At 44.7% G+C, this 18148-nt stretch overlaps 1 protein-coding gene across 5 annotated transcripts in view; it reads left to right on the forward strand.

Annotated features, from left to right (window-relative positions):
- The first annotated feature begins 11620 nt into the window (after positions 1–11620).
- FAM110B (family with sequence similarity 110 member B) overlaps positions 11621–18148 on the forward strand; it is a 145964-nt gene continuing 139436 nt past the window's right edge. For all 5 annotated transcript variants that reach the window (XM_047842815.1, XM_047842820.1, XM_047842816.1 and 2 more), the window contains exon 1: positions 11621–11881. The gene's annotated coding sequence lies outside the window, so the exon portion shown is untranslated. The remainder of the gene's footprint in view (positions 11882–18148) is intronic.

An 18148-nucleotide genomic window follows, 5' to 3' on the forward strand; every position in this document is an offset into this window, starting at 1 on the left:
ATGATAGCCCTGCAGAAACCAGAGTGTAGAGGATATTACATAATTTTGAACTTCAGGGCCAGTCCTTTTAGTTAAATAGTCTTGAAACTCTGATGGATGTCTGGTCAATCTGTTATAGCCCGTGTTGTCAGAATGTACAATGGCCCTACCAATCATTTTATTTAGTTGAGAATAAAAATTAAGATATAACAATAAAAAGCAAATTCTGCATTTAGGATATTTGTGAATAAAATAGAAGTGAGGAATAAAGCACAAAATATAATATGACTAGCATCTAAAATTAGGGACTTTTACAGTCTAAACTGTCTGCAAATATGCCACAAACATTAAAAATTTATATTGCTTACATGAGTCTTATGTCTCAAAAAAGGAAAGATTTTTGTAGTGACATTTCAGTCTCAAAAAACCCATCATTCATGAAAGCTAAAATTAATTATTTTATGCTGAATTAGTAGCATAGAAGCTTTCGTAATAGCATATAATCTTTCATGTGAATTATATGTTCTGGGTTATTTCTCAGTCATCTAACAGTAGCTCTTAAACATTATTCAACCACATGAAACATTGAAAATTGAAATTTGTTACCTCTCATATCAGAAAAAATACATACTTTTGAGCTTAAATCTTTTTAAAAAAAAATTTTAATGTTTATTTTTGAGAGACAGAGACAGAGTGTGAGCAGCGGAGGGGCAGAGGGACAGGGAGACACAGAGTCGGAATCAGGCTCCAGGCTCCCAGCCGTCAGCTCAGAGCCCGATGTGGGGCACGAACCCATGAACGGCGAGATCATGACCTGAGCTGAAGTTGCACGTTCAACTGATTGAGCCCCCCAGGCGCCCCTGAGCTTAAATCTTTTTTTAAAGGCTGAGGCACAGGAAAACAAACACTGATTTCATATTAGCTAAATGCAAATTAAGGAGTAGTTTGTTTATATTTATGTAAGATAACATCTGCATTTCTAAAGCTATATGGAAAATGCAACATGTCAGGTAGGCTATACACTGAGGGGAAATGAGTGTAATTAGCCCATTTTAGCTACCCGAGAATATAAAATATATATTATGTATATAACCTAGATGGAGCTACAGATAGCCCAAGCTATGCAGGAAAACATCTCCTGGGATTTTACAAGCTCAGTAACTTCCTCTGCCTATATCCTGTTGTATTTGGGGCTCATTCTGGAATAACTAAAATTATGATTTCTGAAAAGCCTATTGGAAAAACTGTCTTTTCTCCAGTGAGAATTGGTCCTTTGCCAAATATTAGTTGACTCGACATGCATGGGTTTCTTTCTGGGCTCTCAATTCTGCTCTGTGGGTCTATATGTCTGTTTTTCTATTAGCACCATACTGCTTGGATTACTATAGCTTTTTAATGTAGTTCAAAATCAGAAAGTGTGATGTCTCCAGCTACATTCTTCTTTCCCAGGATTTCATTGGTTGTTCAGGGTGTTTTGTGGTTCCAAATGAATTTTAGTTTACTCACTGGAGAACAGTTAGTTTCTTCAATAAATCTTGCTGGGTTAAAATTGGATAGTCACATCAAAAAAGAAAGAAAGAAAGAGAAAGAAAGAAACAAAGAAAGAGAAAGAAACAAAGAAAGAAAGAAGAAAGAAAAAGAAAGAAAGAAAGAAAGAAAGAAAGAAAGAAAGAAAGAAAGAAAGAAAGAAACTGGGCCCTATCGTAAGCCACTTACAAAAATTAACTCAAAATGGATTAAAGACCTGAGTGTAAGACCTGAAAATATAAAATTCTTAGAATGAAACATAAGGAGAAGCTCCTTGACATTGGACTTGGCAATGTTTTTTTTTTTTATTTTTTATTTTTTTGTTTTTGGATATGACATCTAAAGCACAGGCAACGAAACCAAAAGTAAATTGATGGGGCTACATCAGACTAAAGAGCTCCTGCATAGCAAGAGAAATGATCAACAAAGTAAAAAAGCAACCAATGGAATGGGGTAAAATATTTGCTTACCATCTGATAAGAGGTCACTATCCAAAATGTATACAGAGTTCACACAACTCAATAACAACAACAGCAAAACACACATGCAAATAATCTAAAAAAAAAAAAAAACCCAAATCATAGCAGCAGAGAACAAACTGATGGTTGCCAGGGGTTTGGGGGAAGATGAGGGTGGTCAAAAGGTACAAACTTCCAGTTATAACATAAATATGTTCTGGGATGTAATGTCCAGCCTGGTGACTATAGTTCATATTGTTTTGTATATTTGAAAGTTGCTAAGAAAGGATCTTGAAAGCTCCCATCACAAGAAAAAGAAATGTGTAACTATGTGAGGTGATGGATGTTAAGTAAATTTAGTGTGGGGAACATTTTATTTATTTTTTTTTAAGTTTATTTATTTTGAGACAGAGAGAGAATGAACAGGGGAAGGGCAGAGAGAGAGGAAAGAGAGAATCCCAAGCAGGCTCCACAGTGTGAGCGTAGAGCCCAATGTGGGGCTTGAACTCATGAACCTTGGGCTCATGACCTGAGCTGAAATCAGGAGCTGGACACTGAAACGACTGAGCCACCTGGGGGCCCCATAGTATCTACGTACGTGGAATCATTCCTTATTTTGTACACCTTAAACTTGTACAATGTTGTGTTAATTGTATCTCAATAAAACTGCGGAGGGGGAGGGGGCAGAAAAAATATTAGCAAGGCCTTGGGATCCTGGAGGAAGAAAGCAGAGTTAGCTGTCCGGCATGCCCAGAGAACTGCTCTGCTTCGAGCTTCCCAGTATTCCGAAAAGCCCACTTTCCTGTGACTCCCCAACCACCTCCACAGCTCTGCCTGGGTGAGTCACGACTCGTTTGCCATCGCAACTCTTATTTTTTCAAATATAATATTTTCAGGTAGAGAACAAGAACACCTTATGCATGGGAAATTAACAGGAATATTTTGCTATTCATATTCTTAAACATGCGGCTTCACAAACCTTTTCAGATCCAAGGAAGATTAGATCTTCCCATAACTTTCCATTCTCGTTCTCTCCCGGATTCCGATGCGCATCGCCAGGTGGGAAAGGTCCCCTGCAGCCCGTCAGGAGCTGCACGGAGATTAGGGACTTCTCCTGCCTGACCTGTCAGCACTTCCCGTGTTCCACGTGGTCAAGCAGGAATTACTGCGGTATAAAACTTTCGACGAGATCCCAGGGATTGGACGTTGATGAACATAAAGTGACATAGCAATTACGCCACTATCAGAGCATGGATTCATCTCAGTGAATAGCTGGTGAAATTTTGTCAGCCGCTACGCAGTAGTGAGAAATTTCACAAGAGGGGTTAGCTGCACCCACTCTTCTCATACAGCTTACAGACTTCATGAGGTTAATGAAGAGCCACCCGAATACCACTGATTGAGCGGGACAATTTATTAGTGCATAGTGAGGCCCGAGTTCGGAGAAATAGGCAATCTAATCAAATATAACGCAGGAGGACCTTCTAAGAACGGCATGATTAAGATATTTACTAAGAGGGGGGAACCGAGCCCATCCAAAATTCATGAGACTGTTACGGTTGATGGTTATGAGCAAATTGTGCTGGGTATTTAAATTTTCTACTTACTACTTTGCATAAAACTCTGAACTCACAGCTAACTAGGAGGTGGAGACTACCAGAGCGAGATGCGCTTGTCGATAAATGCCATAATTACGTACCAACATTTTTGTAGCCTACGGTGATTGTGTGTAGCCACACTTCTGTTCTATCAGTGGCACCAAAATGGTGATTTTGCTTTTTTTGCTGATTTGCTTTTCTTTCAAAGGATTTCAACATACTATGCTTTAGTCTTCCTGTTTACGGTCTGGCAGAGTTTGGACAGTTTTTGAATTGGGTGTGATGGTGAGCTGGGGAGTAGAGACATTCTCTTCATCGCCCCATTCTGTCTCTTATTAACCTCCTTCCCTCGGTCCCTCTACCTTGTCCCTCTTCTGTGACGTGCTAGTCGGCAATTTGCAACTGCGGATGTTCTAAAAGGATATCTACTTAGAAGTCTTGACTGCTGGTGGTGAAAGTAGCAGAAAATTTCAAATCTCTGTAATTTATGAGGCACCTGGGTGGCTCAGTCAGTTGAGCATCCGACGCTTGATTTCTGCTCAGGTCATGATCGCAGGGTCATGGGATCAAGCCCTGTGCCGGGTTCAGTGCTGAACATGGAGTCTGCTTAAAATTTTTTCTCTCTATCCCTTTCCCCTGTTTGCGCACACACTCTCTAAACAAGAGTATATGTATATGTATATGTATATGCACATGTATATTTATATACATATATACACACACACACACATATACACACACGCATATACACACACATATATATACACACACATATACACACACACATACACATACACACACACCTGTGTGTATGTGTGTGTATGTGTGTGTAATTTGTAAGGTAAATAAAATGAGTTAGTCATCGGACTAACTGCCCAAAAGATTGATTTTTACTAATTTGGGGAATGGAAGAATAATCATAGAAGAGGTAATAAAAAACACATTTGACTGGTTGTCATGTATTACACAGTGAACCAGGAAAGCTATTGTACTAAGTGCAGGTAAGATGTGAATGACTAAATGCATAAGTGAAAACATTGAAAATGAGAGATTTGCTGACAGAATGAGTGAGGGAGGATTGAGTGGGTGAACGAGCTAAAATTCACATCTATACCAAAAGCACTCTGACATTTTGTTGCAAGTTCCCGGTAATTTACAGGTGATTTCTGCAAATGTCAGAAATACATTGCTCAGCCTTCGGATTACTACCAGGTGACTAAAAAATCGAATGCCTACATGAAATTCTGAATATATCTTTACCCAACATTTAGAAACCATACCATACACTTTAAAAAGAGTTCAGGGAATAAACACACCCACTTTAAGCATGTTTTAAATAGAGGAAAATGGTTATTATGTATCAGTACCATCTGTGGCTCAGAGACCTAATATTCCCTTACATGTCCCCTTCTCCATGTTCTCTCTTGCTTATTACCTATTTTTACTGGTTGGCGTCTCCACCGTATAATGGTAGAAAGGAGCAGAAAAGTTCAAATTAGTTCATTTTTCTGGCTACTAATGAACTGGTTTAATATTTGATTAGGACGAGGTTTGAATTGAATTAGAGATTTTAGTTATTCATGCCGCCTCTGATTTTTGATTCCAGGGAAAATGAGAATTAGTGAGCTGTGTACAAAAGGGATTATAGTTCTATTAAGTAAGGAGCTTAATGTTCTAAGTTCACCTTGCCACAGATGGTTTAAAAATGCTGCGTATATGTGGCACATTATTTCCCACTATAGGAATACAGAAAGTGTATATGTTAACCTAATATTCCATATACCATGCAAGAAATGCTGGCAGCTTAATATTTTTCAAAAGTTTGGAAGATCTGGAAGTAAATGAAAGTTCTGAGCTAAATAGAAACAAGACTTCATGTATTTATTTTATAAAAGCAGACACATCTTCAGTCCTGATGCGTAGATCACGTTTCTTTTTATGTTTTTTTTTAACATTTATTCATTTTTGAGAGTTAGAGACAGAGTGCAAGCAGGGGAGGGGCAGAAAGAGAGGGAGACACAGAATCCGAAGCAGGCTCCAGGCTCTGAACTGTCAGCCCAGAGCCCAGTGTGGAGCTTGAACACACAAACTGTGAGATCATAACCTGAGCTGAAGTCAGATGCTTAACCGAGTGAGTCACCCAGGCACCCCTAGGTCAGTTTTACAGCCTGAAAGGACCTAACAATGTCAAGCTCCTCTGCATAATTAACTTATTATATGCAGTATTTGGCAATCTAGGATGTCTCAGGAAATTTTTTATCGTGGTTGGTGTCAATAATAGAATAGGAAAATCAGTTCATTCAGTTCAATTGAAAAGACAGCACCCATGCGCCCTCGGTGGTCTCAGCATCTGGGAAGAAGTTCCGTCATCAGCTCCAGCTCCTGGGTGCCCATGAGACCAACTTGTCCTTTATCTGTGCTGTTTACAATAGAGTTTCTGGCTCCTGCTAAAATCTAGGTTGAGTTCCCTTTTCTTGTTTGTCCTTCAGCTTCTCAAGAACTTCTGTAGGTAGTTCCCTGTATTCAACCCCCCGTTTCCTGCAGGGATCTTGACTGAAGAGTGGGGGGCATCAGTGCAGGGGGGGGGGAGGGGAGAAGAAGAACTGTCATTATTGGCAGGTGGTGAGTGAGCATTGGGGGCATAGGAGGTAGCCAGATGGAGTCAGGTCCAGTCAGTGAAACCTTGGTTTGCCAGCATAACTCATTCCTGAAACATGCTTGGAATCCAAACCACTTGTATACCAACGTGAGTTTCAAGAACCATTGGCTCAGTGGTGATCATGTGACATCTGGTGTCACATACACTCATAGTACAAGACGTCGTTTGATTATCAAGTAAAAAGTTACTCAGAATGTTTGCTTCTCTTATGGAACACTCACAGAACAATCTACTCTTGATTCAAGGTTTTACTGTGTTCCGGGTTGGTCTATTGAAAAAAATTCTTTTGTAACATTTATTCATTTTTGAGAGCCAGAGAGAGACAGAGCATGAGCAGTGAAGGGGCAGAGAGAGGGAGACACAGAATCCAAAGCAGGCTCCGGGCTCTGAGCTGTCAGCACAGAGCCCAACGTGGGGCTCGAACTCACGAACTGCAAGATCATGACCTGAGCCGAAGTTGGTCGCTGAACCCACTGAGCCACCCAGGCACCCCTGTTTGTTTATTTTTAATCTCCAGTCCATTGTGGTCTGTTATTTGCATATATACTATAAAATAAAATATAAGTTCCCCACAACAACAAATTGCTCTAAAAGTTTCTAAACTGCAGCTTTTACTTTCTAACTTCGCTTGTCCCAGAACAATAATCAATTTACAGACGACTGCTTGTGGGTCTACAGACGGCGCTCTGAATGCACTAGTCTGGGAGAGAGCTAGGAAAAAGAAAAAAAAAACCCTATTCTGAAGATCAGAAACTGAAGTGGAGGTCGGAGATCAGAATTCTGGAGTCCCTGACAAGTCAGCAGTAGTTGGGGACACGGAATTGGAAAACAGCTCGTAGGAAGAAATAGAAACAGAAGTAGAAACAGGCTGGGGCAGAACACCCGTGAGCACCATAATGCGGCAGATAGTCTGAGAAAAACAAGAAGCAAAGTCGGGGAAGAGAGACCCCCAGAGGAGGACCGGGAAGCGTAAGCCCCACACCAGGCCATTTGGGTCCACTAAGGCATTCAAGAGGCCTCTTGTTCAGTGTGCTCTACGATTAAGGCAGGTTGTGATGCGTGTTTGCACTCTCCGAAAGTCAAACGTTGACATACTAACCCCCGCCCCCCGCAACTGATGTTAGCACTAGGCATGGCCTTTGGAGGTGATTAGGTCATGAGGGTGAAGCCCTCATAAATCGGATTAGTGCCCTCATAAAAGAGACTCCAGAGAGCACGGTGCTCCGTTTCTCATTCTGCCATGTGAAGGACACAGTGAGAAGATGTCCGTCTATGGACCAGGCAGTGGGCTCTCACTAGACATTGAATCTGTTGGCTTCTTGATCTCAGACTTCCCAATCTGCAGACCTATGAGAAGTGAATTTCTGTTATTTATAAGCCATACAATCTCTGGTATTTTTGTGATAGCAGTTCAAACGGACTAAGACACAGGAACATCAATGTATTACGTGTTTTAGAGAGAATTCCGTCTTTCGAAATACTTGGAGTAATGTACGTGAGATATTCAATCACAAAGAACAGTGTCTTCATTGGTGATATGAACAAATATGTGAAACATCAGTGCTAACAGAACTTTCTGCAATGACTATGGCAATGTTTTTTTTATCTGTGCCATCCAGCGGGGCTGTATGTGGCTCTTGGACACCTGAAAAGCGGCCAGCGTGACTGCAAAACTGAGGTCTTCGTCCAATTCAATTTTAACTCATTTACATTGAAATGGGCACATGTGGCCAGGCACTATATTATTAAACAGATGACTCACAGGCAAGTTTTTAGAGTAAAAAATATATAGGCTCTGAGGTCGGGTCACATAGACCAGCCTTTAAATCCTTCGAATATTAACTCTGTGACCTTGGGTATGTCACTGACCTTCCTTGGGCCTGAGTTTCTTGTTCATAAAATGGGGGTTATAATATTTATGCTCAGGGGCATTGTTGCAATTAGAAACGAGTCTTGTAAATCGCCTAGCACAGACCACATATTCGGTAAACGATAGCCGTTACTAGTATTAAATGATGTAGGTCAGTATTCGTGAACGTAATTCAATTGTGTTGATTTCTCCGATCATCAGCCTGAACATGTAATAAACTGTGAAATATGCACTAGGTGATAACCCTGGGGCTGTTGCCTCTGGTGGAGTAACCTCTTCCTGTAACAAAGGACGATGTTTTTCTCGTTAGTGATTCTCTTATCTCTGGCTGGCTGTGAGCTGTCCTTTTTCATTGTGATTGCTTCTGGCAAATCCTAAGGAGCAGTCCTCACTGCTTTTTCCATAACCTTGGAAGAACTATACAGGCTGTTCAGGAAAAAAAGGCAAATTGAGCTTGTTCAATCAATAACTTTAATTTTACATACAATTCTAAGTCAATGGAGTCCGATCAGATGGTTTCTAGAGGTTGTTTTTTTCCCCCCTGTGGGATGAAGGGCACAGATTCAGAGACGTGATTTACTTTAAATTGATCATTACAACCTCTCTTGGGAGAAGTCCTAAAACAATATACGTGCCCGTCCCTCCTCCCCCTAATCTGGAGACCGGGTGTTGTTAGGAGCACTCTGAGTGCTCCTAACCGTCTGTTTCATGGTTTGAAAATTATTGGTGTATGCCATTTTTCTAGGGTAGGCTCTGGACAGAGGGGAGCCCAGGTTACATGAGAGATTTCTGCGCCACTCTAGGGTAAGGAAATGGCACAGACATCACACGGATCAGCACAAGGATGGGGAGGGACTCTGAATATCGGGCTGAACTTTTCCCTTGGGGAACCATAGCCAGTCATTTGAACAAGTGTCACTCCGAGCTGGGCCTGGATTCTAGAACTTTCCTTTCCTTTTCCTCCTAGGCTTCCTCGTCATGTTTCTGGAGATGGTTCACCTCCTTGCAGGGTCTTTCTGTGGGGCTCAAACCTACGTATGGTATACTATAATTATTAAGCTTCTGGGATTTCATGCATGAAATTTCACTAGTTATTGACATGGCCAGGTACATATCCATCTGAAGGAAAACCAGCGAAAACTCTTTTCCCTTTAGAAACCACTCGTGCAATCAGAGGCTCAGAGCAATGCCTTTGGGTCTGTCCCACCCACTCTCTTGCCACCCAAACTCCTACTGTTCACAGTGACCTGTGAGTAATGGTTAAGCGACATACAGATTAGTGTATGGACGATCGTTAGGGTACCAAGCCAAATATTGTCACATAGTTTTAGAGACAACAAGTTCTGTGGAACAAAAGAATTCCAAGCATAGGCCAATGGCCCACTTCTCCTGAACAATACGCAACACAATAAAATTCCAGCACTCCAGCACGACGACCAATTTCGCCAGTCCCTGAAAGTCTGTAACAGGCCCTAACATTTTCAATCCAGGAAAGAGGAAATGTCCTACGTCAGCAAAAATAGGGGATTACGGAGGCACGTTTTACTGGACTGACTGACAAGACAAAAAATTTGCCGGGATGTTCTGGTTTAGACATATTAATATTTTCTCTCCGGTTTTCTAACCACATCTTGTATTAACTTTTGGTTTTAAGGGGGGCAATGTGAAAATGTTAAGTCTGCACTGGGCAACGGTAATACCTTAAATGAGAACCCCAGTCCTATTAAAAGTTAAGACTTAACGACTAAGCGACCTTCTTGGCACCTATTTTATTATGAAGGAGCAATTTAGGGGATCGAGAAGCCAGGATTCATTGATTACATTCCTGATCTTCAGAGCCTGGCTCACATGGGAATCTTTTACGGCCTTACGAGTGAGTATTTTGGAAAGAAACCTAACTCCCAAGAAGCTAGAAGGACAATTTATGGGTGCATTTCCTCAGAAATCCAGGGTTTTGACTGGTTTCAGACATGGCTGCCTGGAGGGCCTCATTAATGCCATCACTACTCTTCCTGTCTTCATTGCTCAGGTGGCTTTCTTCTTTTGGCCTTACTCTCTAATAGGCTACCTCTGTCTTACATGGCACTGTCTCAGAAGCTGTCATATCAACTCCGAAAAAGGCCCCCCATCTTCCCAGATTAGATCCTCTGTATTTCCCCTCTTCCCTTTGTGCCCAGAGGATGAGAGGTACTCTCATTGGCAAGCTTGGGTCACGTGCCTCTGTGATGGCAGGGAGGGTCTCTCCTGCACAGTGTAAAGGAACAATTCCCTAAAGGAAGAGGTCGGAGCAATGAAGTTCATTTTTTTTTTTTAATAGCTTACCTTGGGATGAGAGAAGTCAGTTCTAATGTGCTACACAAAATAACTTTATTCTGCCGTTACATGACTTTTGGACACGGCGTGATGTGTGAGCATCACATGGAATGCATTAGCATGGCGAAGGAAAGTTCCGTTCAAAACCCAGTATCATGTCACTCGCTTAAAATGGTTCCCTTGTCAGTAGCCAAAACTTGACGCTGGAAGTCTGAGTTTCATTTATTTGATCGTTTCTGACCTGGAATTGCTACAAGTCACACAGTTCAAATACGGATGATCTTTCTGAGCAAATGGGATGAACATAATTTTATTTCAAACGTACAAAAGGTATAAGGAAATCTCTGCTAAATATTCTAGAGAAGTAATTATGTTGTGAGTTCGTATCTCATTCAGTCGTTTCGATAAGTAGGGATTTCCTCTACCAGAGTTCCCAATAGCAAACACTAAACTGGAATGTGCTCGGTATTCCTAAAACAACAAAACCCTCAGAAAACCCAACCAAGTGATTAAGCGCATCGAAAGAAAAAGCATTTATTTACAAGCCATACATGATGAACATGAATCATCATACACCCTGAAACACTGAGTTAATTTGGAAACATCAGCCGGCCTGCACTCTAGGGGCAGTACATCGTGCTTGCGATTTTTAAAATATTCTTTACTGTTTTCTCCAAACATTTTTTGGAGTCTGAAAAAAATGCCTGGAGAAATTAAGTCTGCAAATGCTCAAAGCAGGCTCCCCAGAGTGTATGCAAGTGAGCCCACGGAAAATGTCAGGCACCGAGATCATCTGGGTGGGTTGACTACCAGGTGTGGTTACCGCATTCACAAAAGGGACTCCAGGGTCCCCCTCCACCCGCGCCGCGCCGCGGTCTGATGTGGGGCTTCCCGGCGGCACCGGAGACCCTGTGGCTTCTTCCCCCCCTCCCCACCCCCCCACGGGGTGGGAGCGGCGGTGGGGGTGTGGAAGGGGTTTGGAGGTGGGGCCAAGGAGGGAGTGGGGGAGGGGGCCGGGCTGGAAGTGGGGGTGCGGGAGGGGGCGGGAACGGGGAGGGGGTGAGGAGGGGAGGGGCGGGGCGGGGGTGGGGCGGGGCGCTCTTTAGGGGCGTGCACACTCCACAGGGACACGCGCTCTGGGCCGCGGCAACTCGCTCCAAGTTCCCTCCCTCGCGCTCCGCGAAGCCCGCCTGAGCCCTCCCACTCGGTGCAGACCGAACCATCGCGGCCGCCGCCGGCCGGGCCCTCCACGGCCTTGCGTCCCGGGCCGCCTCGGCTCGCGCGGGCAGCTCCGTATCCGTGGCCCCGCGGAGGCGGCGCGAGGACTCGGCGGCCCCCGCGGCCCGCGCTCGGCCCTCCGGCGGCGCCGGCGGCCCGGACCCCGTGTGTGGCGGGCCCGACCTTCCTACCCGTCGTCCCCGGGAGCTTGGCGCCCGGCCGGGGACCGCACCGCCCGGGGCCGGGGAGCGCGGCCGAGGTAAGGCCGGGCCGGGCCGGGCAGGGACTGGGGGTCGGGGCGGGGGGCCGCGCGGCGCCCCGGCTGCGGACAATGCGGGAGGCGCGCGCGGCCGGAGCGCAGCCGGGTCCGCCCCCGAGCCTCCGCGCCGCGCCTGGCTGTCCGTCCGGCCCGGTCCCGCAGCCGCGCTGGCCCGGACGGACCCCGGCCGGCGGTGTGGGCCGCGAAGGGGGGAGGCGCCCGGCTGCGCGTCCGGGCTGGGCGGGGAGGCCGGGCAGGGGCGCTGCGGAGCCGGGCGGGCTTGCGGGGCGCGAGCGGCGGGCTCCCCGAGCGCGCCTGCTGCCTGCTGCTGGGGGAGCGGGCAGGCGAGGGACCGCGTCTCCTCGCGGGGTCTGCAGCCTCCCGGGCTGAATACTTGTTGGGGTGGGGGGGGGGGTGGGGGGGCGGGGGGGTGTGTCTGGATCTCCCGATCGCCGGCTGGGCAATTCTGGCAAGAAATGCAGATTCAGAGGCTCTGAAAGTTTGTATTTGGTTGCCCCCTCCAGCTCCACCCGTGCCTCCCTCGTCTCCACTTTCTTTGAAAGCACACAGATTCGAGAGGGAATGAAAGTATCCTTGGCTCACTCGTGCCCCCGTCACCCAGCGGAGCTCATAACTTCGCAGCACAGCGCGTTGCAGGCTGTGGGGAGGCGCCGGTGCCCGCTGCCCAGCCTGGTGCCCGCCGATTGTTGTCGGAGCAGGAGCAGCGTGGTGGAAATGGCAGTGACAGTGGTGCCTCTGCGCAGGCTTGCGGGGAGGGTGGCAGGGGTGACTTTGCCGTGTGCTTCAGTTACTCGGGGAAAGTGGAAGGAAAACACCTGGTGCCCGGCTTCTTAACCCTTTCAAGTTGTGACTCGTTTCGTGAGCCGCAGAAATGGACGGGCTTTCTTCGCTGCCTGAGATCCGGGCAGACTGGGTTCCCCCCCCCCCCCCCCCCCCCGCGGCCATGCCCTGTGCAAAATCTGGAACACATCTGTGACAACATTGCATGGCTGGCATTGTAAGGACTGCGAACTGGTCTGTTTTTGAGAAGGGGAATGTGGGAGTCCACTAAGCGTTTTTGCAATATCAATAATAAGACTTTGCTTTTCCCCATTTCCCTTGTTGGTGTCGAAGATACCTATTCAGCCTTTCCCTCCGCACCCCCCCCCCCGCCCCAATTCACACTGAGAGTCATTCTATGGAAAATACCTGTACTAACTTGTATATATTTTGTGACATCACAACCCCTGGTCATTCGGATGAGCTATTTATTAATAAGCATAATTATTTTAACCTAAGGGCGAGCATTCTTTGTCCGTAACATCCCCACTGATTTATCCTACGATATTTCTGGTGCTAGTATGGATCTTGCAACAGTAAAGTCACTAATTGAACAGGGAGGTGGCCGTGCTTTGTCAACCTGATAACTGGCAAAGCGCTTTGAGCAGTGCCCGAAACCCAGTGCTAGGTGAGTATCACCCTACTTTTCTTTCTTTAATTTTTGTTATCAGTCCCTGTGTTTTTCTGTACAGTTGTTTTTGGTTTTAAAATGGAAGAGTTTCTAAGGCATGGTCTATTTTAAGTATGCGGTTTAATTTTAGATCAGAATTGAGATCGGGTTGTTGTTTTGTTATGACTGACGATCTGTTGCGTGTTTTCTTCTGCACAGTAAGGAGGTCTGTCCGGGCCAGCATAGTCCCGAACAGTCCTATCCAGGTACATTTCATAGTAAGGAGACTTAATTATCCTTAAGGGCCTAATTGAGGAGAAGCCTGGCCATTGGGAGAAACCCAGTCTGGACCCCATTCTGAACCCCCTCGTTCTCTAGGTTGACAGTAATACTTCCATTTGTACTTGAAAGAAGCATATTGGCACAACGGTTAGGTAACTCCCGCTGGGTCAAAAGGGAATAAAATACAAATGTGTGCCCTGTATATACATCACCCAGATCCTGTAATTCTTAATTGTACTTCAAATCTCTAGAGCAGCCTGATTAGCTAACATAAGAAAAATTAAAACGACTTACTTGCCGAGTGTCTGTACCCAAACGATTACGTTTGCTACCTAGGTATTTTAAAAGGTTGTCGGATGTGTACATTCACTGTGAGGTTTTCTCCCCCTGCCCCCAGCCCTTGTAACTTTGAAATGGTCTCTCTCTCTTTCCCAAACAGTTTACTTAGCTAAGCAGAGGCATGGCATTAACTCTTGGGGCCCTGCCATACCATAGCTGCTGTAGACACAGTGTGGCAGGTAGGTGGAGTTGTGGGTAATGCTGGCATAGACGAGGCCCATTTGTGGTCCAGGAGAATGGGACGGATTAATTTCGTAATCCCATTGTTTGCCCTCTCCCCAAAATATACTCCCGCCACACCGATCCTGTCTAACAGCCTCCTTAGGAATAAACTCTGTAAAAAGTCTGTCCTTTGTATGTCCAACTTCTTTAGACTGTTTACTTGGCCACATTTTTCTCTCTGAAAAGCCACGGTGTTCCAGGTGTTACGACGAACGGTGCTTGTAAAAATCTTATTTGATCGACCGTACTCTTTACTTTCATTTTTTTCCGTGACAGGAGAAGGTTGATTGTTCTGAGCCCAGAGGATCTCCAAGTAACCTGGACTTAAAAAAAAATGTTTGTTAATTTTTAATTTTAGAGCAGGGGAGGGGCAGAGAGAGAGGGGGAGAGAATCTCAAGCAGGCTCCCTGACAAGGGGTTCCATCTCACGACTGTGAGGTCATGACCTGAGCTGAAATCAGGAGTCTCACGCCTTAACCCTCTGGCTACCCTGACACCCTGTAACCTGGACCTTTTTTCAATACTTAACTTTTAAGAGAGAGAAACAAATGATAAGAAACCCAGTTACATCATGACTTGATTTAAGAAAACAGCTTCTCAGGGCGCCTGGGTGGCTCAGTCGGTTAAGCATCTGATTCTTGGTTTTGGCTCAGGTCACGATCCCACGGTTCATGAGTTCAAGCCCCGCACCGGGCTCAGTGCTGATGGTGCAGAGCCTGCTTGGGATTCTGTCTCCTTCTCTCTCTGTCTCTGCCCCTCCCTATCTCTCTCTCTCTCTCTCTCTCTCTCTCTCTCTCTCTCTCTCAAAAATGAGTAAACAAACATTAAAAAAAAATAGAGAGAGAACAACTTCTCATTTATTCTCGTTTTTACCAGTTTTCTGACTCCCGGTGTGATGCAATGAGAATTGATATGCAGGACGAAGGATCTGAAGCTCTGCAAAGCCATGACTCATCCGAGAAAAAATATATCTATTCTATTTAGTACAGCACCAAGGGTAGCGAGTGAATAAGAGGACTCAGAAGAAGAAGGCTTTCTGGACTGTAATCTGAGTTGTCTCTGTGGGCCGGCTCGGGGACCGGCCTCGTTCTGGGCAGTTGACAGCATGTTCTCTTTCTTCCAAAGCAGGATAGTTGTTATCTCCTTTCTGCTGGTGACGCAGAGTGACCGGGTGAATCACAGTGGTTTTACCCCTGGGCCCTGTGTGCCCCGGAGCCCCCGAATCTTTCCACCACACCGAGGGGGATAACCTCTGTCTTGGAGGTGCTCCCCTGCATTCTTTTTGGGTCTGATACCAACAGATCTCTTCTTCATAACCAAGTGACATGCTTTGAAGTTCTTGAGCAGTGCTCAGTCATTAAGGGGTACAAGGCAGGAGACCTTAAGCTAATTTTAGTGCTTAGAGGCCACCTCTTAAGATTTTGTAATACTTTATTAAAGCCTCCTTATTTTAAGAGGGTTGAGGAGAAGGGTGGCAGGTTTGACTTTCTTGAACTATGTAAAGGCGAATGCACATGGCCTAGAGGATGAAGGGGTAGTGTTAGGACTGTTTCTGGCTTTCTGGCTCAGGGGATCTGGTGAAAGTCTTAGCCTCCTTGAACCCCCACTGACTTTCTTTCCCTTGGGCTAAAGGACCTTTCTTTCATTTTGATCACTTAAAATCATCAAATAATCAAATACGTTATGGTGATGAATGAAACGTCAGATGAACAGTTTCTCGCAGCCACTAAAATTGACATTGTTATAGAAATACAAAGAAGTCGTCTGGGGGAATTGTTCAGAAGAGAACACAAATTCTGCCCAAAATGTTTACCAAAGAAACTAAAGGTAGCGTTGATTCTGAAGTTTGGATGGATATGTTACAGGATCGTCCGGCCCGGAAGACTGGGGAGAAAGTAGTAAGAAATACAGTTTTTCTTGGTTTGTGTGTGTCATCATCCACGCAGGTAACTGCAGATAATTAAGGTATGGGCAAAGCTTCAGAATTTCTGCAGAATACATTTTCCTCCTGTTTTTAAGCCTGGGTTTGTTTCTAGATGATCTTTTGTAATGCAACATGAATGACCTTACGTCATGTATCTTCCTTTTCTGACACGTTAGATTTCCTCCTTCTTGTGAGAAAGGACGAATATAATGTTTACATTTGTAACATTGAGTCTCATAAAGAGAATTACAGAAGACCACAGCATTCAAAGACATAAGACTCATTTCTTCGTTTTGTTTTGTTTTGGAAACTTTAGTAGTTAGTAGATGAAGCAAATTGCTTCCTCTTTCCAGTGTATGTTTGGTGATAGAAATAGTGACCATGTGGATGATTTAAACAATTTTAAACTGGAACTGGAGCTAAAGCTGGGGTTTAAAATTGTAAACACTTTAGAGGGAAGTTCAAGGGTGAATACTGAGCAAAAGGAAACAATATGTCACTTGGCCGACAGGTTTTCTAGAAGAATTATAAGAATTCTGTGGTATGTTTTATATATACATCCGAGCAAAATCAATGGGTTTTGAAATTATCCAGTCTAGATAAAGCTTTTAAAGATACAATTTAGAAACATATGGGAAATTTCTGAGTGGTTCTCTGGGAAGGCAAAGCATTTGCTCCTCATAAGCCCCACTGGAAGTTTGTTTCTTTCTTTGTTTCTTTCTCTCTCTCTTTTTTTTTTTTTTTTTTTGACTTTTCAGGAAGAATCACAGATACACTTCAAAATGATCATTGTCAGTATTTTTTTTTTTTTTTTTTTGTCCCATCGGCTGGAACTTAATGAAAAGGAAGTAACTATGAGGGGCGGCGCCTGGGTGGCTTAGTCAGTTAAGTGTCCCACTCTTGATTTCGGCTTAGGTCATAATCTCACAGTTTGTGAATTGGAGCCCTGCATTGGGCTCTGTGCTGACAGTGGAGATCTTGCCTGGGATTCTCTCTCTCTGCTCCCTCCCTCAAAATAAATAAATAAACTTAAAAAAATTAAATAGTAACTATACACATAAATGTAGCTTAGTAATATCTTCTATTATGGTTATTATGTTAAATGGGTATTTATAGAGGATCCTTTGTGCACCTGCCTGGGTACTGGGGATAAGCAGTGTCCAAGGAAGACAAGGTTCCTACCTCTTTTAGGCTTTATGGCATAAGTGGAAGCAAAAGCTAATAAGATAAACAAACAAATGAAAAGCTAGTTTAAAGCAGTAGTAAGTTCAGTCAGGAATAACAGTGACCATCTGAACTGGGCTGGGTGGTCTGGGAGGGCTCCAAGAAGGATGTTTGAGATGACCCTTAAGTGAAAAAAAAAAGGCAGGGGGCAACCTCTGGAAGGTCCCTGGGTAGAGAGGGTGGCTTGTGCAAAGGCCCTGAGGCAGACAGAGCCTGCATTTGTGAAGAACGGGAACTTGCAGCAGAAGGACCAGGTCAGCAGGGCCTTGAAGGCCATGGAGGGGAGAGTTTCTGTTTATTCTAAAGTCGTGAGAGCTGCTGGAGGGTGGGAATCAACTCCGGCAGCTCACGTGGCCCACCTTTTGGAGATTGGACGGTCGGGAAAGAGCGGAAATGGGGAGTCAATGAGAAAGCTGTTGTGGTGACCAGCCAGTTGGGCTGGAAGGAAAGAATGGAGATGAGGGGTGGGGAGCCTGATATTGGCACCGTTTTGAATGTCTCCTAACCTAACCCACTGTTGATCTTAAGATGCGTTGTTATCGTATGGCAGAAGAGAAAACATACTCCCAGTTAAACTGTGACGCACCACCCGCTGTGATATGAATCCTCATTTCAGGTATTAAAATGGGAAAACAGATGTGTCTTAGAATCGGTGAAACAGGGTACCTTCTGGAGCTCACGCTGAGAGGGCCTTGCTGCTTTCTGTTTTATTTCTATTTGCGTATCAGTGATACAAACCGAATCCTGTTATTTGGAAGGACCTGGGCCGGGGGGAGGGGGTCATATATAGTGGGATCCCCTACCTCAGGATTGGAAGCTAGACAAT

Source organism: Prionailurus viverrinus, chromosome F2 (assembly GCF_022837055.1).
Source record: "Prionailurus viverrinus isolate Anna chromosome F2, UM_Priviv_1.0, whole genome shotgun sequence".
In the NCBI taxonomy this organism is placed as follows: Eukaryota; Metazoa; Chordata; class Mammalia; order Carnivora; family Felidae; genus Prionailurus; species Prionailurus viverrinus.